The sequence below is a fragment of the Patella vulgata genome, chromosome 8 (assembly GCF_932274485.2).
Source record: "Patella vulgata chromosome 8, xgPatVulg1.2, whole genome shotgun sequence".
Classification (NCBI taxonomy): Eukaryota; Metazoa; Mollusca; class Gastropoda; family Patellidae; genus Patella; species Patella vulgata.
Window position 1 is genome coordinate 1,108,246 of NC_065886.2, and position 24,511 is coordinate 1,132,756.

A 24,511-nucleotide genomic window follows, 5' to 3' on the forward strand; every position below is an offset into this window, starting at 1 on the left:
ACGATTTTCGTCTTCAGCACCCCTGAAAACCCATGGAAAGATATATTCAACGACAAAACAGCAAATAAATGGCCTGGTTGCTATGGGATTTTGTTTTGGAACATACCAAATCTTTGACTTGCTTTTTCTCAAAACTTACTTTTGTGAGTTGGGTAGCTTCTAATGGACACAGCTCAGTCAATTTTTGCCCAATTCAAACAAACTATACATCAAATTGAAGGTAATGAGGTGGAGAATGTGTAAATATCAATAACTCAATTTTCAAAATTTCCTCATTGCGACTCAGTATGCTGTGGGGGGGGGGGGGGGGGTCACATATACCTTATCGTTAATTTTGTGAGAATGACTCGTAAGATCCGAACAACTCGCTTACAAGCCTGGATGTCTTTTTTAGAATATAATGATACAATTTATGTAGAAATGACCAAGTTACACCTCTGTACCATTCAGCTAATAAATTCTGTCAAATGTACAAACCCGATTCCTGATAAAAAAAAAAAAAATAAAACAACCCATATAATTCAAACGTCAACCCGACTATTTCAGACTTCGCCTCTTACCGTTTCACGAATAGTCCGTGTCAAGGGGATTGCAGTTCGATTGCTTTATTCAAAAAGATAACTGATATTAATTAAACTGTAAAATTGACCAAGCTATATCCGTTTGAGGTCAGAAAAGATAGTTTAGAGAAAAGGCAAGTTAAAGATATCGTTATGTTCTAACACTAAATCACATGCAACCACGCCATACACTATAAACCTCAGAATGCCTTGTTTGTCTGGAGTTCCAAAATGGTTTTTTTTAAATTGCCATGTTCTTGGGACGAGGTATTTTGTCCAGAACGAGGCTGTTCACAAGGTTGGATACACGATGTTGCAGTTTCATATGTCCACACAATATTTTCAACAATGAGATGTGAGAAATTAAAAACAGCAACGTTTAAAGTTGAGCGAACTCAATAATTGTATTTTAGGTCTTTGAACATTATTAATTACAAATATGCTGTTCCTGTTTTATTGGCTGCTCGGCCCAAATGTCGAAGATTTTATTTTAAGGGCTTTTAAAACAAAATTAAGCAGTTTTATTCTCCAAAATATATTCCAGATCGACCCTTTAAATAAGAATCCAGACGTAGGCCGCTCACCGAAGGATGAAAATGTAATTAGCATTCTTAATAAAGTTGTTCACTTTACATGTCATTATATAAACATAAATTGAGTCTATTTCATGTTTCGATGGAATTTAATTGGCCGTTTAGATACTACTTTTGCAATTTTTATACATACAACTGAGTGACAATTACATAAAATTTCATGAGATATATTAAATATAATATCGTTTATTATATAAAAACTGGAACAGCATATTTGTAATTAATAATTTTCAAAGACCTAAAATACAATTATTGATTTCGCTCCGCTTTGAACTTGGCTGTTTTTCATTTCTCACATCTCTTTGTTGGAAATATTGTATGAACATATGAAACTGCAACAAAGAATGTAATAAACTCTTTTTATGCGACGAATGTCATTTCTAGTCGACTTTGCCTTGTGTTTTTGTCTCTACACAATCGCTTGAAAGTTTCACCAAATAATATTATGCTGTCCTTGATACGCTCGTCGAGACTTTGATTTGGCTGAACCCCACCTCATTCTGGACAAAATACCTCATTCCAAAAACAGGGCAATATAAAAAAAAAATACGTTTTTGCCACGCTTGGGCAAAAATGTCGAACGAGGCATTCTGGGGTTTATAGTGATATATTTGTTAATTTTTGCTTAATATTTCTCTCTCGATCAATCTATCTAACCATCTTCAGTGTCTTTTGCAAACTACGGCGGTAATCGAAATCGTCAACAATAGTCCGTTTGTTCACTGCCATCCATTATTGTTTAAAAAATTTGCTCCGATTCAAGAATATTAATAGATAATAATTAATTTATTCAGGATACTTATAATCACTTATAGTACCAATACTCACCAGAAATTTATATAGTTAACGATTTCACGCTCTACTGGCGACGGTTCCACTTACTGAAGCATATCAAAGTTAACTGGCGGTTTCACTCAGGTAGTGAGCGGTAGCCTAAATACTGACGGTTTCTTAATTAGTCATGCTTTTTCCAATTTCTCCCACACGCGTCTGACTAGTGATATGTTCGGATAAACTCACGTTTGTTTAATTAGTCACGTTATTTTTGTATACCGACACAAGTAAGGAATACTAATCAATTGACTTAATACTCACTTTATGATTATTACTGACCATTTAAGCGACTACTGACAACCCGTATATTTCTCACGAGTTTCCATGAATAGTAACCACAATTAAGCTTTTCTACTTGCTTGATGGATATTCTAACGCAGAAGCCTGTTATTAAAAGCTCTGACACCAGTTCTACACACTATGCATCTTGTAGTGTTGATCGTAAAGCAGAAGAAACAGGTATCTTTGCTGAATGTGGGTATCTAGTTCCATTGGTAAGATTAGAATCGGATTCTGTCAGTTCACCTTTTTTGGAAAAATTGGTAAATTTAAAACTATAAGTCACCTGTCCAGGCCTTGGTGCCGTGGAGCCCTGACCCGTTCTCGTTCCGTTTGATGCTATCGTCAACGTCAGGGTATCTAATCCAGCATCTGACTATGGTACTGTAGGAAAGTTTGAGTAGGGAGAATTTTTTTGAAGAAATGTTTAGTGGGTGCCGAAGTAAGTATTTTGACGTCATCAAATATGGCCACCGACATTATATCAATTTTATCCTACCCGCTCTAGTTTTCCGTCAATTTCTATGAAATTAAGGCCAGAATGAAGCTGTTTATTTGAACTGATTTGAAGAACATATTTTGGGTATTTTTTTTTATTAATTTTCAGGAAAACACATACCACATTTTTAAGCGAAAACGTGGAACAAGTTTTAAAAAATATAAGAAAATTAGCATATTTACAATGATACAACAATAAGAATACTTTAATAACACTCAAAAAAGAAGTTCTGTCGTTTTATATTGTGGGGGTTTCGTAGGTGATAAGCGTTCAGATAAACTTTGACTCACTTTATTCTTGCCCCATATATAGAAATGGCTTATATTATCGGCTCTATATTACATTAAACTTGAATTACCGCTCGTACCACGCGAAATTCTAGAGAAACCCGCCATTTTGTTGAATGGCTTGGGACGTGTAGTTCGGCGCTTCTGATTGGATGCCGGTGATAGCAACCAGCCAATGGAGAGCGGGTTCTGAATTAGGATTACAAGTCGGGTCAAGGTTTATGCACGTGCATTCTGCCATGCAGAGCGTATAGATAGGGTATATAAGGCCACTTAAAGTCAGTCTTAGTGGAACGGTCGGGGGATGCGAATCTCGCAGGAGTAATCATTTGCTCCGCTCGAGGTAAACATTCCAGGGTGAGACTTTGTCTCTGGTGACTTGCAAGTCCCGCAGGAATAATGAATTATTCTGCTCGGGGCAAGTAGGTTTTCTGGAGCGGAGTTTTGTCTTTTTGTAACGTACAAATCCTACAGGAGTAACTAATTACGCCGCTTAGGACGAGTACGGGCTAGGACGGACGTTTCCAACTGTAGGGTAATCGTTAGGTTATGAGTTTTAGTTAATTTATGGGTTCCGCTTGGGGTGATATAATATTTGTTTCCTTTCCTCTGTGCGAATGCTGTAAGTTCGGACTGAGGCAGGAATCAAGCCGTGATTTTTATGCTTATTCTATGAGTTCGAGTTTTAGTTAATTTAAGGGTTCCGTTGGGGTGATATAAGATTTGTTTGCTTTCCTCTGGATGAATATTATAAGTTCAGGCTGAGGCAGGCAAAAGTTATGATATTTATAATTTATTGTAAAGTTACGATGGTTTAATTATTTGAGGCTTCCGTTTGGGTGATGTAAGATTTGTGACGTCCCTCTGGATGAATATTATTAGTTCAGACTGTGGCAGGCGTCAATTGTTGTCAATATCTTTCCTAAGTTTCATTCATTCGGTCGTTTTCATTCGGAAGATATAGAACTTTGTGTAGACGGGACGCTCAGTTTCTTGTTTGGTAAAGAGACATAGTCGATGAACTTGGCAGAGTTCTCTTATTTCAGCTGGTTCACCATTGGAGAAGAAGACCAACAGTTACGAACGCGCGTTTCGGTCTTTCAATTTTTGTATTTTCCGAAATAAAAACTTTGAAACTTTATAAATGTGTTCTCTTTTTCTTCAGTTCACGCGAGAAACCTGACATCCTGCATACGAAGCTGGACTTCCGGTTTGCATAAGAGTCGGTCACTCCCACCGCTCGAGTGCAAATCGATAACACCCCGTCCTGTTACAATATAAAGAACTATCTGTGCATACTAATTAATGATGTCAAGCATAGTTACCGCAAGATGTGATGTCACAATACATAGTTACATGTACCACAAGATGGAGGATCTTCTCTCTGACTGTGAAGAAATACACCAAGCGGAATCTCTCACCGGGATTCAAAATGAAATTAGCAAACATATACCTAGCGTGAATAAAACCTATATATATATTTATATGTATCACGATAATAATTGTTACCTTTATAATAGAAGCTTTTTAAGACATGTTATTACCGTAAACAGACTAAAATATTGCAAACTGGGCCCGCAGTAAAGGGTACGTTCACTTTGCATCAAACAGTATTCAAACCAGCTTTGGTGGCAAAATGTTTTTTTATTTCTCAGAATCAAGGGATGAATAAACTACTAGACTGCAAAATTTCACAAGCCGCCTATGTTGTATTGTGTTCAAGACGCCTATTTCACACAAAATATTATTTTATATCCATGTGGACCTTCCATATAAATATCTATCTGTATAATAAGTTTATGAAAATATGCATTTAAACAACATTTAGATATTATCTACCACCTGTTCCACTTTCCCCTCAAACTAACAATAAATTGTTTGTTGGAATTTTCTATTAAACGGAAAGGTGCTTGTCGCTGTAAAATACTTGATCAATATACCAAGTGTTAATTTATATAATAATTTAAAGCATACACTATTTAACACCATATCTTTCTGCATGCAATGACAATTTATTGCTTTTTGAATAAAACGGAAACATACTTTTCTTTCGTTATTGTAGCTGTAAAATAATATACGAATTATTATTTTATATAGCGTATTTCTACAGATCTTTAAAGTAATCAAGTACCGCAGAAATTTGCAACACGTTTTAACATCCCATCTTTCCCCTCCCTTTTTAGGGATGGGTTGAACAAGAGTATAGTAGTTTCAGGGCTCCCAAAACTAGTTTAGGTTCGTGGGTAATTTGGTGTCCCCGTTTAATCATGAATTTATGTCGGGTTTTGATGAATTGCCAAGGTTGCCGCAAGTTAGGTGTGCAGAAGCTAGAAACACCAAGATAAACTCTATAAAGCACAATTTACATTAAAGACAAAACTGAAAGCGAAACTTTTACTTTTGTCTTCGTTTTATTAGGCACTACAAATCTGGAAGTTTTTCGATATTTTTGGTAATTGCGGACCTTTTTCCAACCAATGTGCTTCAGCAAAGTGACCTCCAGTTACCCCAGATATACGCCAAGTGACGCTAGAGACTAGGTGTCTTTCAAAACATTTTGTCGAGTTGCTTGTCCCAGGGCCTGGATGTGGCTGTCGCGGCCATGAAATAACGTCCAACTAATGTCATTTGATGGATTAAATATCTTTAATATGTGCCGATTCAGAATCCGGATGATGCCAATACAAATTAGTATTCCAATATGACGACTTTATTCAAAATATGGCCACAATTGACGGGAAATTTCGATGTTAGCAATGTGGTGGCATAATACGTCAAATAGTAGGTATTCGGGGTAGGCAAATTAACATCTGAACCCCAAAATGTACTATGACCGAACAAAACACCAATATGGTACTCAAATTTGACAAAATATCTATTATGTTCAGTAGACTATGGAAGACAATATTACATTTAGCAGTTCAGATATTAATTCGGCGACCTCGAAAACCCCCAGTTTAACGCATTACACCATCACATTACTACAATTAACATTGAAATGTCCCTCCGTCTTCATTATCCCAGTTGGGGCAGAACTGTAGGATGTTAAACCCCATTTCATTTCGAAATGTCCCGCCAATCGTGACCGCCAATGCGAATATAGTGGTCATATTGGAATACCTTTGGGTGGAACATATTTTATGTTAATACCTGAATTAGGAGACCACGAAAAACTATACATGTGACTTTATGCTTTTCTCTCAAAAATCGGTCCCATTTTGAATTTGGCTTCCTACCGGAATTTGCCGTCACTTTTTGGGGCGGGGCGATGCCCAAGCTCTTTGGATTCGGCGAGTCATATTCTTATAAAAACCAACTTTCAAACCGACGTCTGAGATAAATAACTAGAAAATGTATGGGGACAAATATTAGAATTTCTTCAAAATGTGGCCTAACATAACTAGTATAAAGACGATATAATCAATTTTAAGGATGAAGCCGAATGAGAGCGACGATGTAGTGGCCAAATAGATAAAAAAAAAAAGTGACATTGAGGAGCCCCGCGACTCAATGTTTGACACACATTTTGTGCTTGTACTGTGGAAGTGCATTGAATGTTGCATGGATAGGGTCGACCGATTTTCACCTTTTTGGACCCTCTGGTATTCAGTTCATATCTGTCCACATATGATCTGGACCCACAAAACGTCACTATAAAGTAATGCTTTTGTGGACACCACAAGGGGGTGCTGTTCACATTACCGTGAAAGTTGGTTTTGTAACACATCTCGGGTATATCTACGAAACTGGTGTCAAAATATAAATCTTTCTGATGATTTTTGGGCCAAATGTCAAAATTGATCAGCCCTACCCATTCACCTTTTGATGCACTACTTGTCCAGTAAAAGACCTCTTGGCGTATGAAATTCGATATATGAGTAGGCTGTTGCGCCTTTGCAGGGCAAATTTTCCCTCATAGCACACTTTGGGAGCCAAATCAGAGCAGAAGAATTGGATGTATAACCTCATTTTATTTCATTTCTTCAACAATTGAAATGAATCCGTGTTCCTGCAGCTACTCTGATAGTATCACCTATCAGCAATGCAGCAGTAGTTATACTTTTAGCCCCCTCCACCTCTCCAGATCTCCGTAATTGTAACACATTGTTCTTCTTTATCAACCCAACATAATGGGCATGCACTCTTTTCTGCATCAGCATTCATTTCTGCTGTTAAGATGTGTAAATGGACTAATTTTAGAAGAAATGCGACGTCCTAGAAACATAACGTTGCAATTTTTGGACTCGCTGATACCAACTTTCTTTCTGTCCGCAATACATTTATGGTGTCTAAATCCAATAGTTTTAGAGATATTTGCAATTTTTGATCGACAGCCGCCATCTTGGATTTGGCCACGCCCCGTCCTTATTTAGACTCCGATTTTGGTAAACTTTCTTTTCCTTACTTAGGACATCATAATGTTACTTTGATCAGCCTAATATGTTTGGAGCAATATAGCCCGGTTGGAGCTGACGTGCCATTAAACAACATTTCATTTCATTTCATTTCACGAAATCCTATCAATATTCAGTGTTTTACAACTTTACATTCCGGAGTTACCTACCAATTTTTCATATTTCGTTGTAAGGCTTGTAAGCATTGGGGTGATGAGAGAATTAACTTTCTACAACTTTCTGATCCGGACTAATCGCCTCTTAGCCAAAATCTTGTGAAAACCATATAAGCTACCTTTTTATACGCTCACATTTTCATGTGGACGTATATTGTCGTCGCCTTTGTCCGTCCTTCTGTCCGTCCAAAATTGTTTGTGAACACACTACAGGGTCACAATTTTTATCCGATTTCAATGAAACTTGAAATATAGGTTTATCACCCTAAGATCTCGGTTCCTTTCGATATTGGCATGTATTGGACTGTAACTTCATGGATTATGGCCCTTGATTGTACGAAAAATCATGTTTTTAGCTTGTGAACACTGTAGAGGTCACAATTTTTATCCGATTTGGTTTAAACTTGAAATGCATGTTTATAACCCACAGGTCTCGGTTCCTTTCGATATTCGCGCATATCAGACCATAACTTCCTGAATTTTGGCCCCTGATTGTACAAAAAATCACGTTTTTAGCTTGTGGACCCTATAGAGGTCACAATTTTTATCCGATTTACAAAACTGTTTGAATATATCACCGTTACACCCTAAGAGTGGTTGAGTTTGAATTGTTGTAAAAATCGGAATGAAACTGACGGACAAAATGGCCGCCCCTCGTTCGAAAATAGTGTCAAAATATTGTGTATCAGGGTTGTGGATCTCTGGAGGTCACAATTTTCATCTAATTTTGGTGAAATTTGAAATGCATGTTTATAACCCAAATATCTTGGTTCCTTTGTATTTTCGTGCATATCGAATCGTAGCTTCCTGAATTATGGCCCCTGATTGTACGAAAAACCACGTTTTTAGCTTGTGGCTCCTGTAGAGGTCACAATTATTATCCGATTTAAAAAAAAACGTGAATATATCACCGTTACACATTAATTTTGTCTGAGGTTGAATTTCATGAAAATTGGACCAAAATTGCCAGACAAAATGGCCGCCCCTCGTACGCGAATAGTGTAAACATCTGGTATATCAAAGTTGTGGACCCTCTAGAGGCCACAATTTTGATCAGATTTTGATGAAACTTGAAATGCAAGTTTATAAGCCAAAGATCTCGGTTCCGGTCAATAATCGTCCATATCGAATTGTAACTTCCTGAATTATGGCTCCTGATTGTTTGAAAAATCGCATTTTTAGCATGCATCTTCTCTAGAGGTCACAATTTTTTTTTCGGATTTTAAAAACTGTTTAAATATATAACCATTCCACCATAATGAATGTTGAATTCGAATTTCGGGAAAATCTAAATGAAACTACCCGACAAAATTGCTGCACTTTGTACGCAAATTGTGTAAAAGTATGCTACGAAGGTTGTGGACCCTCTAGAGGTCACAATTTTTATCTGATTTTAATGAAACTTAAAACATATCTTTATATCCCAAAGATCTCAGTCCCTTTTGATATTTGCGCATTGCAGACCATAATTATTGCCCCTGATCGTACAAAAAATCACGTTTGTTTTTAGCATGTTCTCTATCCATCTCTTGCAAAATGTGGGCGTATCCTGCCTGGCAGCTGCATTGAGGCATTGAGGTCATGAGCGAATGAAACCTATTAATATTCAGATATATACTGTAATATAGACAATGTCTGTGTGTTATTTATTTATTTTGGGTATTGAGATGTTCACACATTCTTATATAATTCTTGTATCTATTTTTTTTTACTAGGACCTTCACCTGATCGAGACTGCCGTTTGGAAGCTGGTGTGGCATTTATCAGTGATTTCGTTGCTGGTGTTGTTGTTTTCTTGGTGATAATCTTTGTTATTAACACAGGTATGATCATATTTTAATTACTACGGAACATCAGCATTTAGTAAACGGATTTGATCAGTTTTTCCAACAATGGTTTGAAACTAATCTTTAAATACAGAAACTTCTGCTAAAACAAGATAACTATATATACTCAAGTTGTAGTGTGTAGACGCTGGTCAAATTTAGGTGATCTTAAAATAATCTTCTCGATATGTTGTTTAAGTGTATTTTCTTATGAACACTCTACAGACTACATTTATTATCCAAACTTTTTCAAATTTATTTACGTTAACATTAGTGAGATGAAGAACCCTATTGAATTTCTGCAATTTCCGTCAATTACAATTTCTGATAATTCTCCTTATACAACCAGATTAAAATATTGTCAAATATGGTCGTCTCCTGATTCATCATCCATTAATTCTTGACAGACTTCATCTATACTTTTATCTTGTTTATATAAAGACAAATAGATTTATTATAAAATCACTGGGGGGGGGGGGGGCTGAATGGTTAGCGTGCACGCGCTGTATCCTAAAGTCTGTCATTGAGTCGACTGGCGTGGTTTCAAATCCCCGGTTGTACGTGACAAGGAGTAGGGTCGCCTGTCCAACCTCGTGGGTTTTCTCCGGGTCCTCCAGTTTCCTCCCACTGCTAAAGACCCCTATGCGCAAGCGAATTATTGAAATAAAAATAAAAACCATATGTTAGTCCCGAAATGACCTAGTTTGTGTCGAGTGGATGTTAAACCCCATTTCTCTCTCTCTCTCTCTCTATAAAATCACTGCTCGAGTTATTGCTCTTGGCACAATCTTGTGAATGCTTTTACAACAAAAGTAATCACCTAGACTGCTTGAAATTTATATATCAGAGTATTTCAACAATTTCCATGGTAATGATTTTTATTCTCACATTTCACAGATCTGAGTGCCCCGTCAATGATTGTAATCTTTGTTATTTTTGCTGTTGCATCTGGAATTCTTGGTGCTGGATCGTGGGCAGCATGTAGTAAGTAACACCTTTACAAAGCTTTTGTTGTTTTATCTGTATCAATTCTTAGCTTAGAATGCTTTGTGAAGTCGTGGCCAGGGCCCTTATTCACGAAAACTTAAACTAAGAATCAATCGAAATTTTAAGAAATACTGCAATTCGATTGGCTGACCAATATGCAAATTAGATATATGCAAATTGATTTTACTGGTCAGCCAATCGAATTGCAGTATTTCTTAAAATTTCGATTGTATCTTAGTTTAAGTTTTCGTGAATAAAGGCCCTGGTTATTCAAGATTTGTTTGAATTTTAGTCTGTATATCAGGTCAGATCGTCAAGATAGCTAAAGTATAAAATATTATAATGTATCAGGTCTCAATAATATTATAATGTAAATTACTGTCACCCAGATTCAGAGACTGATCAGAATGTTTTATCAATGGAGGGTGGTGAATAGTATATGTTTTATCAATTGAGGGTGGTGAATGGTATATGTTTTATCAATGGAGGGTGGTGAATGGTATATGTTTTATCAATGGAGCGTGGTGAATGGTATATGTTTTATCAATGGAGGGTGGTGAATGGTATATGTTTTATCAATGGAGGGTGGTGAATGGTATATGTTTTATCAATGGAGGGTGGTGAATGGTATATGTTTTATCAATGGTGGGTAGTTAGGTCGAATGGTATATGTTTTATCAATGGAGGGTGGTGAATGGTTTTTGTTTTATCAATGGTGGGTAGTTAGGTTGAATGGTATAATATATATTTACCTTATGTGTTAGTCCCAAAATGATCTCTAAATAACCTAGTTGTGTAGAATAAATATTAAACCATATTTCTTGTAATTTTAGATAATGGTATATCAGTTGGTGGAATAGTTGGTATCAATATCGGCTGTATGCTCGCTGTATTTATAATAACAATTCTAGTTATGAGAGCCGCTTGTCAATGTAAGTATTAGTTTTATTATACGCCCACATTTTCATGTTTACGTATATTGTTGTCGCCCCTGTCCGTCCACAATTGCTTGTGAACACTCTACAGGTCACAATTCTTATCCGATTTCAACGAAAATTGAAATATAGGTTTATCTCCCCAAGATCTTGCTTCCTTTCGATATTGGCATGTATCGGACCATAACTTCATGGATTATGGCCCCTGATTGTACGAAAAATCGCGTTTTTAGCTTGTGAACCCTATAGAGGTCATAATTTTTATCCGATTTAAAAAAAACGTGTTAATATATCACCGTTACTCCGTAAGGACGGCTGAGTTTGAATTTCGTGAAAATCGGCCCAAAACTGACTGACAAAATGGCCGCCCTTCGTTCTCAAATAGCGTAAAAAATATGGTATATCAAGGTTGTGGACCCTATAGAGGTCACAATTTTTATTTATCCGATTTTGTTGAAACTTGAAATGTAAGTTTATAACACAAAGATCTCTGTTCCTTTCGATATTCGCGCATATCGGACCGTAACTTCATGAATTATGGCCCCGTATTGTACGAAAAATCGCGTTTTTAGCTTGTGGACTTTGTAGAGGTCATAATTTTTATCCGATTTAAAAAAAAAACGTTTTATTATATCACCGTTAAACCCTAAGACGGTTGAATTCGAATTTCGTGAAAATCGGCCCAAAACTGACAGACAAAATGGTATATCAAGGTTGTGGACCCACAAGATCTTGATCTTTGAACCAAAGATCTTGGTTCCTTTCGATATCGGACCCTAACTTACTGAATTAGGGCCCCTCATTGTACGTAAAATCGCATTTTCGCTTGTGGACCCTATAGAGGTCATGATTTTTATCCGATTTTAAAAAACGTATTATTATATCACGGTTACACCCTGAGGATGACTGAGTTCGAATTTCGTAAAAATCGGCCCAAAACTGACAGACAAAATGGCTGCCAATCGTTCTCAAATTGCATAAAAATATGGTATATCAAGGTTGTGGACCCTATAGAGGTCACAATTTTTATCCGATTTTGTTGAAACTTGAAATATAAGTTTATAACCCAAAGATCTTGGTTCCTTTCGATATTTGCGCATATCGAATTGTAATTTCCTGAATTATGGCCCTTGATTGTAGGAAAAATCACTTTCTTTTTAGCTTGTTCTCTATCCATCTCTCGAAAATGTGGGCGTATCCTGCCTGGCAGCCGCTGGTTCTAGAATCTGAAATGACTGAAAGATGAAGCACATACATGTAGCTTCCATCATATGTAGAAATTAAAGACATAGCAGAATAATTCACATTTAGACAAATTATCATAATTTAATTATAATTGAGCTCGCATCTTCCAGATAAAAGAAAACTTGAAATAAATTTCAAAAATTAAGTTGTTTTAATACCAAATTTTTTCTGAATTTAGAAGAAAACACTTTTGCCCAAATTAATCCTTTCTGTTTGGTTGGATGAATATCAGACATATTATTTTAAACTTTGAACAGAACAGTTGAACATTAAACATGGTTAAACCCCATTTCATTTCATTTAAACTTTGAATTTTAATTCAACATTTTCTTTTTACTGGAATTTTAAATTATTATAAAACAAGACTACAGATCTATAGCAGAATTAATTCTTATATTTACAGTACAATACAATACAGTACAGACTTGAATGATATCACACGGTGGATTGAACAGTTCATTAGATACCATCATAACATCATGGTTGCTGTACGTGTCATGTCTTTATCAACTAAACTACATGTTAATAGATTCGTCTTTCAACTGTCTATATGTATGCACCAATTTTTTATTTTTTGTCCTTCAGACAAACCGGTTAAAATGTTGCTTCAGGAAAAAAAAATAATTTACAAGCAAAGAATATTTGGTTGCTCTTCTCAAAAGCTTTCAATTCGAAATTTTAAACAATTCATTTTGGACGAGTTTCACGTGGATATTTATCAGAAGAACAAAAAATGAAATTACTATGACCACAGCATAATCCTTTATTTGTTTATGTCATTTTGATAAATAATTACTTTATTAAATCCTGGCACCTAACATCTTTCATCGATAAAAATATATTTTATAAGTAAGCCTATAAAGTGAAACATAATTCAACAATTGTAATTATTATTTAATGATTTATTCAATAATCTTTATGGTGAAATTTGTTAATTTGTGCCTTTTTCACCTTTGGTTTACATCATAATTTATATAAAATTAATTTTCTTATTTTAAGTTCTAATTTCTCTTTAAAAGAAGTATTTGTTAGGGTTTTATAATAACTTTTACTTGTTATTTAATCATTATGCATAATTTACACTAATTCATCTTGCCTTATCTTGCTTCAAGTTCTAATATATTAACAAATTATTATAATACCCTCTTCCTGGCGCAAGTTTCAATATATTGTAATACCAATCAATGTACCCGGTGATGATTTTTGCGAGCTCTTATTCTTCCTCAGTATTCAGTCATTGAAAATATTGAACAACATTATGAATAAATTATATATGGAAGAGTGTATTGTTTTATTATATCAGTCAAATGAAATAATTTAATTGTACTTTACCTACTTATATATACATATGTATATATATATATAGAATAAAAGTAAAGATTTCAGCTCGTATTATATATCCAAAAAACAATAGTATGAATTTAACAACTATATCATTATTAACTGTTTATTGACTGTCTACCACTGTTTGTCGTGTATTTTGTACACGGGGAGCAGTCCATTTGCTGATTACACTATTTAGCTCGAATACACTATTTTGCCAAAACGTTTTTTAGGACTTTGAATTCTGTCTTATGGTTTGGATTGTTCGTACTTGGTTTTATTTTATTGTTATGTTATGTCCTGAAGATGCCCCAGACAGTGATAAAACAATTAATAATAATATAGTTGTTAAATTCATACTATTATATTTTGGATATAGATTGATTGATTGATTGATTGATGACTCGTAATAATCATATTTAATATGATCTAAAAATAATATTTATCTTGATATTTGTTTAATCATTTTTTTTTTAATGAGACAAAAAGTCAGATTTACAATCATGCCCAAAACAAAATTTGATCAAAAGAAATTGATGTTTATTGTTTTATTAAATCAGTCAATCAAACGCTCAGTTTTCATATTATTGTGCCATATATTATTAATATCTGAATATGTCTATAGAGGGCATACAGATAGATTATGATTTGGTGTATATAAAATGATTTTTATATGGCCATCTTGAAATTCGGTCATATATTGTCGTCATCCCCATTCGTCCAGGGTCCATAATTACTGCCAAAGTTTCACTTTGAAAAATCCTGTAGACACTCTATTGCTTTTCGATAATTGTTGCCAGAGTTATGGCCCTTGATCACTTTGAAATATCTTGTGGACGCTCTAGAGGTTAAATTTAATATAAATTTATTCACAGTGTTTATGGTCATGAGACGAAGAATCCTATTGCTTTTCGATAATTGTTGCCAGATTTATGGCCCTTGATCACTTTGAAATATCTTGTGGACGCTCTAGAGGTTAAATTTAATATAAATTTATACACAGTGTTTAAGGTGATGAGATGAACAATGGAAACCAATTCTAATGATTTCTGGTAATTACCTAATAAAGGGTTGTTACTGGTAATCAGATTTTCATGTGTTGTAAATCTTTTCATTACTAACAAAATAAAATATATGCGATAACCCTTGTTGAAAGCCTGGACGACGTTACGGCTATGGGTGTATGTTTCGTTACCTGGCAACCTATCTTTTACCTGACATATTTTTTATTTATTCATGTATATATACATAAATAAGTTTTTTTGTTTTTTTATATTGAAACTGTTTAATCCACACTGTAGTCATGGCAACTTGAAGTTTACTATAGAGTGTGTAGATTTCATACTATCATGGCAACTTGGACGTTTACTATAGTTTATGTAGATTTCATACTATCATGTTGGATTCTCTGAGATAATTTGAAATATCAGTGATTCCTATCTATCTAGGCCAAGAAATCTAATTATATTATTCTCTAATGTTTTGATTAATCATTTTCAGATCTTTTTTATGTTCAGTTTAAATAATAATAGTTTTATTGACCTTCTTATAAATTATATGTTACATCTGTGAGTTTTATTGGCCTTCTCATAAATTATATGTTGGATCTGTGAGTTTTATTAATATATATGATACGATTTATAAATATATAGGATATATTTTAAGGCTTGATTTATTGATATGTTTTTCTCCTCGAGAACTATTATTTTATTCATCTTCTGTTATTAACGATTTCTATTATTTGTTTTCTTATTTCTTAAAATAACAGATTTAAAATCTGTAACTTTTTTTTATTGCTATTATTAATGAAGTCATCAAATTTGTGTCCTAATTGTATTGTTATAAATCTCTGTTGCTTGTAGTTCTAGTTGCTTGTAGTTCTAGCTTTTACTTAGATATATTGATGGTATCTATCTCTATTTGTGCTATGTCAGTACCCATTGTATTGGTTAGGTTTTAAAGTGTACCAGTTCTATAAAGTACAATTTAAATGAGTACACATTGAATTGGTTAGGTTTAAAAGTGTACCAGTTCTATAGAGTACAATTTAAATGAGTACACATTGTATTGGTTAGGTTTTAAAGTGTACCAGTTCTATAGAGAACAATTTAAATGAGTACACATTGTATTGTTTAGGTTTTTAATTTGTACCAATTCTATAGAGTACAATTTAAATGAGTACACATTGTATTGGTTAGGTTTTTAATTTGTACCAATTCTATAGAGTACAATTTAAATGAGTACACACTGTAATATATTTAATTCGTAAATAAAGTAATTCACAATTATGATATTAATCATTACACCCTAAACCTTATTCAATACACAATACACAGTGTATCTCTACAATATCTACACACACTGAAACTGTGTTCCAGCCATTCCTTTTGTATTCTTTTAAATCTGTAAACTTGTGTTTTCTTTATGATAATTTTTTAAAATCATGTGATGTTTTTCAACTATGTCAATCTTAACAAGCTAATTGAGTCCAGGGGAAGAACGATCTAAGTCATATTTTTGTCTTTTCGCATAAAACGCAAAACAGACTTTTAGACGAGAATGCTTGATGCGAACAGAACAACAAGTGGGTTTAACAACAACTTCAAAATGATATTTAACACAAACCATAATTACCAGTACAACTGACTTCAACTTTTCAGACAAATTAAGGTTAAATAAAGGGTACGATGGACTTGTATTTGTCTGGGAAGCCATTTCAGAAGGGCCTTGGTTCGATGTGACTCTGATTGTTTTTACCTGAAATAGATTGTTCCACAAAAAGCTTATACAATTTGCTGCCAGATGGCGCAATTAACTGGGGTTCGTGGAAAAAGTGACTTAGATCGTTCTTCACCTGGATTCTACCTTCTCACCATTGTGCTTGTGAGTACTACTTGTAATTGTGTTTAATATCAATACACTTTCACAAGATACAGGGAAATAAGATATACAAGTTTCAGGGCACTGAAAACGACATTCAAGATTCAAGGAAATTTGAGGTATTGCTATCAAATTCAAAGAGATTATTTTTAATGTAGAAGCATTTTGAATATTTGGGAGAGTTTAATGAACTTCAAGTAATTATCATATTTATCTTAGAAATTAATCTGTTAAATTAGGTTTATAATTATGTTGTATAACATATCCATCAGAATATAATGATGCAGTATTATAAACTATGTACCTCTTAAATTGCACAGAAAACATCTATATTGCACAACAAGAAACTAATACCTCACAGGTGACATGGCACCGATTACCTTTTGTCGAGAAATTTCCTAAACTAGAAAGACAAATAGTCAAATAAACCCTAGTCTATATTTAAGGAAATTGTCTCTCTATATATATGTATATATATATATATATATATATATATATATATATATATAATTGTTGATAATATTGTGTGCTCATTATTACTATGTTATTCATAATCATTGTATTTTTAAAGTATGTCTCTTTGGTATGTGTTCACCATAACATGCATAATATATCACCATCATAAAATGCATTACCATCATAGCATGCATAAATTATCACCATGGTAGCATGCACAATTTATCACCATGGTAGCATGCATATGTATAATATATCACCATCACTAGCATGCATAGTTTATCACCACCATAACATGCATAATTTATTTCTGAAACACAATTGAGTAAAACGTTAATATTGGTTAGCTGTTATATCCATTTGTTTGGATAGCAAGGTGCCATTTAATAACAAAAGACAAAAATGAGATAAGAAAAATGAAGTTTAAATTCCGCTCAACACAAACAAAAATATTGCATATGTTAGTCTTAAAATTACGTGATGTTAAAATTGTATATCTACAACTAGACATGACGTTAAAACTATATCTACCATCTAGACAGCGTCACTTGATGATATGGAGATGTATTTCCTATTATTTATATTTATACCATATAATCTTCTGTATCTTATGTTTTAATATTGATGTATAAATACTTGTAATGTATTAGCTTTTTAATATAGCCGTGTGAAATATACATGTTCTACTGTATATTGTTAGATTTACTTTATATACGCCCACTTATATTGTCGTCCGTCGATCCGGCATCCACACTCTCAAGGCTAAAGTTAATATACGATCAACTTTTAATTTATAGCCTACATACTGTTTAAGGTCATGAGACGAACAGGCCAATTGAGTATAGCCCTTGACCTCTTTGAAAAATCTTGTAGAAGCGCTTGGTTGGGGCTAAAGTAAATAGCTGATTAACTTTAAACAGTGATATGTCATGAGACGTAGACTCCTATTCATTTTCAAAGATTTCCAATAATTACTGACAGAGTTTAGGCCCTTGATCACTTTGAAAAATCTTGTGGACACTAGAGAGGCTAAAGTCAATATAAATTGTTGAAGGTCATGAGGCAAACAATCGAAACAAATTCTAAAGATTTCTGTTAATTACTTAATGGGTTAATACTTCTAATCAGATTTTCAGGTGTTGTAAATGTCCACCTTACTGACAAAAGAAAAAAATATGCAACCCTTGTTGACTGCCCTGACGACTTTGCTGCGTGGGCGTGGATTTAGAATCGGAAGGGGGGACGAATAGGTCTCTGCCCCCACCCCCGCCCAATGATTTTGATCGCCAGGACAGATTTTCAGGTTTATATCCAGATTAATGTCCCATTCTGTAGGTTATCTAACCACTGCCTTGGGTCTCGGCACAGTTACTGATCTTCACGATATCTTCCTCCTTAATTGTAGGTAGTCAGTTTTTCAATATCGTCATCATTATTACCCCTAGCTACAGCTTTCATCAAAATAACACTGGTAAAGTAAACTGTTCGAAATTATTATTTTGGTTTGGGAATGAAAGGTTCCGGGGTTCGTCCGTCCCGCCCCCCCCCCCCCCCAAAAAAAAAAAGTTATGACAAATCCACGCCCTTGGGTGTATGTTTCGTTGCTTTGCAACCTATGTTTTAAATATGTAGGGATTGTTTAGTGTGTCATGTTATTATGTTTAATATTAACTCCCAATCATTTTCCATAATTAACACAAGAAAAGAAATTGATCTATGTAATTCTTGTGTCAAATATGAAAAACTGATCCATGTGATTGTGCAATTTTATATCTGTATTAGTTAGGGATATTATTACATTTTGTTTTTATACGCCCACATTTTCATGTGGACGCATTATGCCGTTGCCCCTGTCTGTCTGTCCGTTCACAATTTGTTTGTGGACACTGTACAGGTCACAATTTTTATCCGATTTTGACAAAACTTGAAATATAGGTCTATCTCCCAAAGATCTTGATTCCTTTCGATATTGGCATGTATCGGACCATAACCGCTCCTGATCACGTATTTAGCTTGTGGACACTTTAGAGGTCACAATTTTCTCCCGATTTTGATGAAACTTGAAAAACATGTTTATAAGCCAAGGATCTTGGTTCCTTTCGATATTCGCGCATATTGGATTGTAATCTCCTTAATTATGATCCCTGATTGTACGAAAAATCACATTTTTAGCTTGTAGTCCCTCTAGAGGTCACAATTATTATCCGATTTAAAAAACAGTTCGAATATATAACCGTTACACCGTAATGTCTGTTGAGTTCGAATTTCATGAAAATTGGGCCAAATCTGCCAGACAAAATGGTCGCCCCTCGTACGCAAATAGTGTAAGCATCTGGTTCATCAAGGTTGTGGAGCCTCTAGAGGTCACAGTTTTGATCCGATTTTGATGAAACTTGAAATATAAGGATAAAACCCAAAGATGGTAAACTTCCTGAATTATTGCCCTTGATTGTACAAAAAATCACGTTTTTAGCTTGTGGTCCCTGTAGAGATAACAATTTTTATCCGGTTTAAAAAAAACGTGTAAATATATAACCGTTACACACTATAAGATCTTGGTTCCTTTTGATAATCGCATATGTGATTGTAATACGAAGGTTGTGGACCCGCTAGAGGTCACAATTTTTATCCAATTTTGATGAAACTTAAAACTTATTTTTATATCCCAAAGATCCCAGTCCTTTTTGATATTTGCGCATTTCAGACCATAACTTTCTAGATTATTGCCCCTGATTGTACAAAAAATCACGTTTGTTTTCAGCTTGTTCTCTATCCACCTCTTGCAAAATGTGGGCGTATCCTGCCTGGCAGCCACTGGTTATATGTTTTGTATTTATACTTGGTGATGTAGCTATTAAATCTTATCTCTGTAATTGTAATTGTTTTGTTGCTACAAGTTTAATTATCTGGATAGAAAGAAGGACACTACTCCTGGACTTTGCCTTAGAAAGGATTCAGTTTCACATCATGAATTATGGTCTGTACAAGACTTTGAAATGGATCTATAAAGAGTTTGAATGATGAACATAGCCAATTAATATTTGTACTTTGATATGGAAATATCAACTATAACCATTCGTCATAGTCTACACAGGAAGAACATAGCTAACAGTAATTTTTATACGCCCACAATGAAATGTGGTCGTTATTTGTCGTCGCCCCCCCCCCCTCGGTCCGTCGGTCTGTCCGGCGTTCACAATTGCTTGAGGACATTCTAGAGGCTAAATTTAATATCGGATTGACTTGAAATTTATACACAGTGTTTAAGGTCGTGATCAGACGACGAATCCTATTGATTTTCAACGGTTTCTGATAATTATTGCCAGAGTTATGGCCCTTGATCACTATGAAAAATCTTGAGGAGGTGCAAAGAGGCTAAAGTTAATATCCGATTGACTTTAAATTTATACACAGTGTTCAGGTTCATGAGACGAAGAAGCCTATTGTTGACTACCTGGACGACATAGCTGCTGTGGCCGTATGTTTCGTTGCCTGGCAACCTATCTTATATGGAAATATAAAATATAACTATTCATCATAATCTAGATCGTTACAAATTACCCTGAACACAGAATAATTAACAATACAATAGACAGCGTCATCCACCTAAAGTACCATCACCCATGACCCTTGGTCACAACAAAACATGATCCGAAGCACTAGTGCTGTGTATCTATTACCTAAATAAAATTCATAAAATGTCTAATCGGAAGCGAACGGCATCCACTTGGATTTGTAATCACCGGAGATTTCCATCTATTACCCCTCGGGTACAAGCTCATTGTTAGATTTATGTTTCACGTGGTACCAGAGGTTTTTTACTTATTATTTTCAATTCCACATTCCAAAAACCCTCATTATCCAATTATAGAACCTCACAGAAGTAATTCATATCCATAAAGTCTCAAGGGGGCGGGGGGCCGAATGGCTAACACGTGCGCGTTGCATCATAAGGTTTATTACTGAGTCATTGAGTGGTTACGATTCCTATGGGTATTATAATGACGCGGGTAGTGGATAATCCGAGAATTTAATTAGGATTCGATATTTGTAATAAATAGTAAGCGATTAAAGACAACATCGTCTTATGTATGCAATGAATTCTCCTCTGACACCCAAGACGTGACGTAAACATGACCTGGTTTGATCGAATATTAATAGCAGGGCATTCCTTCGCAATTACAATGTTTGAGAAGGATTTGAAGCATAATTATGACAAATTAATTAGTTTGAATATGTTTTTGGTCCATATATACCATTAAATTACCCAGTTTGTACGCTGGAATCCATCTTTAAGTCAATATTTTCTTGAAAGGATTATTAAATACTCAGTCATGATAACTCTTTACATCTAGGTCTTTAAATCTAGTTAAATTATTTGAGATTCTGAAACTAAATACAATCACCAGTTGCTGAATCAATATTTCAATCAACATAAAATAATATTATTATCATGAACATTGTTTAAATCGGGGGAAATTATTAAAGTTACTGAAATATTTTATTTAACAATATGATTATTATTGTTGTATAATACGGTTATATTTACACAAACAAACCAACAAACAAATAAAAACAATGTTCGTGTATTTATTGTAGGTCAATATTGATCCAGCCATGTTAAGAAATGTTAGCAGTTCTTTCATTGGTTTGTTTTATTATAACCATTACAGGAATTTCTACGAACAAGTGGAAAATAAAACCAGGTTATCAATTGATGAATTGATACAGGAGAATTAGAATTATGACAGTATAATATATGTAAATAATATATATAACAGTGATTCTCAACCAGTGTGCCGCGAAATCTTCCTGGGTGTGCCGCGAAATTGTGAACGACACCCAAAGATTATGCGGAAAACCAATTGATCCCAATTGAGTGTTCACTGGTGTTTACTGATAAGTTCTAGCTGTGTTTTCTTTATTTAGTTTGAGTCATTCTATGTGGCTATGGATAGTCTCTGTCTACGGTTGTATGCCGTCTGACCTATGTTTTTGTTTTGCAAAACTCAAATATGTTTTCATGTGCTAGAAGATGTGCCGTTGGCAAAAAAGGTTGAGAACCACAAAATGTTTAGGAGAAAGTGGAATTATAATAATTACAGTATAATATAAACAATATAAAATGACAAAATGTCTAATGTAATTATTACATAGTATAATATTGATATCTAATATCATACGTTTACAATCATACCTTTATCATTAGACATTTTGTCATATTATACGGTAATAATTATAACTTTACTTTATCATATCAAGGAGAACGTAGAATTGTAATTAATGGTGATGTGAAAAACACCCGTTTCTAACCTGATCATAGTTTATATCAACTACATTAATATTCACATAGACCCTGCTAATCACCGACAAGAATTGACAAGAGTGATGTTTGTCAGTAGCGCCCATAGTATTGCAACAAGTTTCCGTCAAGGAAAGATGTTATAGATATGATCTGATAAAAAATTGAAAAAATATGAAATATTAAAATTGGGCCAAAAATGGTCCAACAACCCCCATTCACCCAATAGCGACCAAAGTATTGTGAAGAGAGAGATAGATGGGGTTTAACGTCCACTCGACACAAACTAGGTCATTTCGGGACTAACATAATATGGTTTAATTTTATTTTAATAATTCGCTTGCGCATAGGGGTCTTTAGCAGTGGGAGGAACCCGGAGAAAACCCACGAGGTTGGACAGGCGACCCTACTCCTTGTCACGTACAACCGGGGATTCGAAACCACGCCAGTCGACTCAATGACAGACTTTATGATACAGCGCGCGCACGCTAACCATTCAGCCATCCAACCCCCTGACTGACAAAGATGTTATAGCATACTGTATGGCGCATGCCCGTCTTCATTAGCCCAGTCGGAGTAGGACGTTAAACCACATTTCATTTCATTTTATTTTGTGGACAGTTTCATTTATTTGTTATTGTGCTATTTATTATAGTGTAAGAAACAATTTGTAAAACTACTTTTTATCTTTAGTTAAACTACGAATAGAAAAAAATACATCCGGGCCCTTATTCACGAAAACTTAAACTAAGATACAATCGAAATTTTAAGAAATACTGCAATTCGATTGGCTGACCAGTAAAATCAATTTGCATATATACAATTTGCATATTGGTCAGCCAATCGAATTGCAGTATTTCTTAAAATGTCGATTATATCTTAGTTTAAGTTTTCGTGAATAAGGGCCCTGATGATGTATTTGGGATTCGGCCATCTTGAATTAATCCTTTCCTTTGATAAGTATCCATTTTGTTGACAAAACTCTCGAATTTCTCCGGTTCATGTTTAAACATCAATTAGTCGCATTACTGAGCTCTGTAATCAGCTGACCAACAGATTAAACTCAAAGAACAAATAAATTCGATCTCCAACCAACAAGAAATTAAATAGTCTTTATCGTCTGATTTATATTCGTTTCAGTTTAGTTTAAGTGGTGGTTTTAATTCAACCCTTGTTAGTCACATCACGTGGTAAGAGGTCGACTGTAGTTTATGTGTGAAAGATGAAGACTTTGCTTGGTTATAATTATATCCGTTTCTCATTGTCGCATTTAAACTTTGAGAGACAATCTCCGGTCACATTTACATATAGTTATTGAGTGCATATTCCATACACCATATCAACAATTTCTTAAAACCTTGCTATTGACATGCAGAGGACGTAAATAAGACCTTGAAATTAAAAAGTCATTATTGCCAAACAAACAAAATTATTCAAATAAATAGCGAAATACCCGTTTGTAGTAATTGTCTTATCTCTGTTCATATTATTTGTGACGTGTCGCTAGGTAAATCTACGCTCTTATACACTGCTGTGCCACGGTTTTGATTATCGGACATCGTAACACTGCAGTAGGAACGCTTCCATAATGAGGGTATCTATATGAATATTCAGTGTTTATAATAAGGGTATATCTATGAATATTCAGTGTTTATAATAAGGGTATATATATGAATATTCAGTGTTTATAATAAGGGTATCTATATGAATATTTAGTGTTTATAATGGGTGTATATATCTATATGAATATTCAGTGTTTATAATAAGGGTATATATATGAATATTCAGTGTTTATAATGAGGGTATATATGAGGGTATATATATGAATATTCAGTGTTTATAATAAGGGTATCTATATGAATATTCAGTGTTTATAATGAGGGTATATATATGAATATTCAGTGTTTATAATGAGAAGCTGCCATTGTCACTACT

The 24,511-nt window shown here is 34.4% G+C and overlaps 1 long non-coding RNA gene across 3 annotated transcripts in view; it reads left to right on the top strand.

The window, feature by feature from the left end:
* Positions 1-20,147, top strand: part of LOC126829996 (uncharacterized) — a 71,968-nt gene extending 51,821 nt beyond the window's left edge. For all 3 annotated transcript variants that reach the window (XR_008789082.1, XR_008789083.1, XR_008789081.1), the window contains 4 exons: positions 9,338-9,445; positions 10,346-10,432; positions 11,269-11,367; positions 13,019-20,147. This is a non-coding gene — a long non-coding RNA (uncharacterized LOC126829996). The remainder of the gene's footprint in view (positions 1-9,337; positions 9,446-10,345; positions 10,433-11,268; positions 11,368-13,018) is intronic.
* Positions 20,148-24,511: the final 4,364 nt, after the last annotated feature.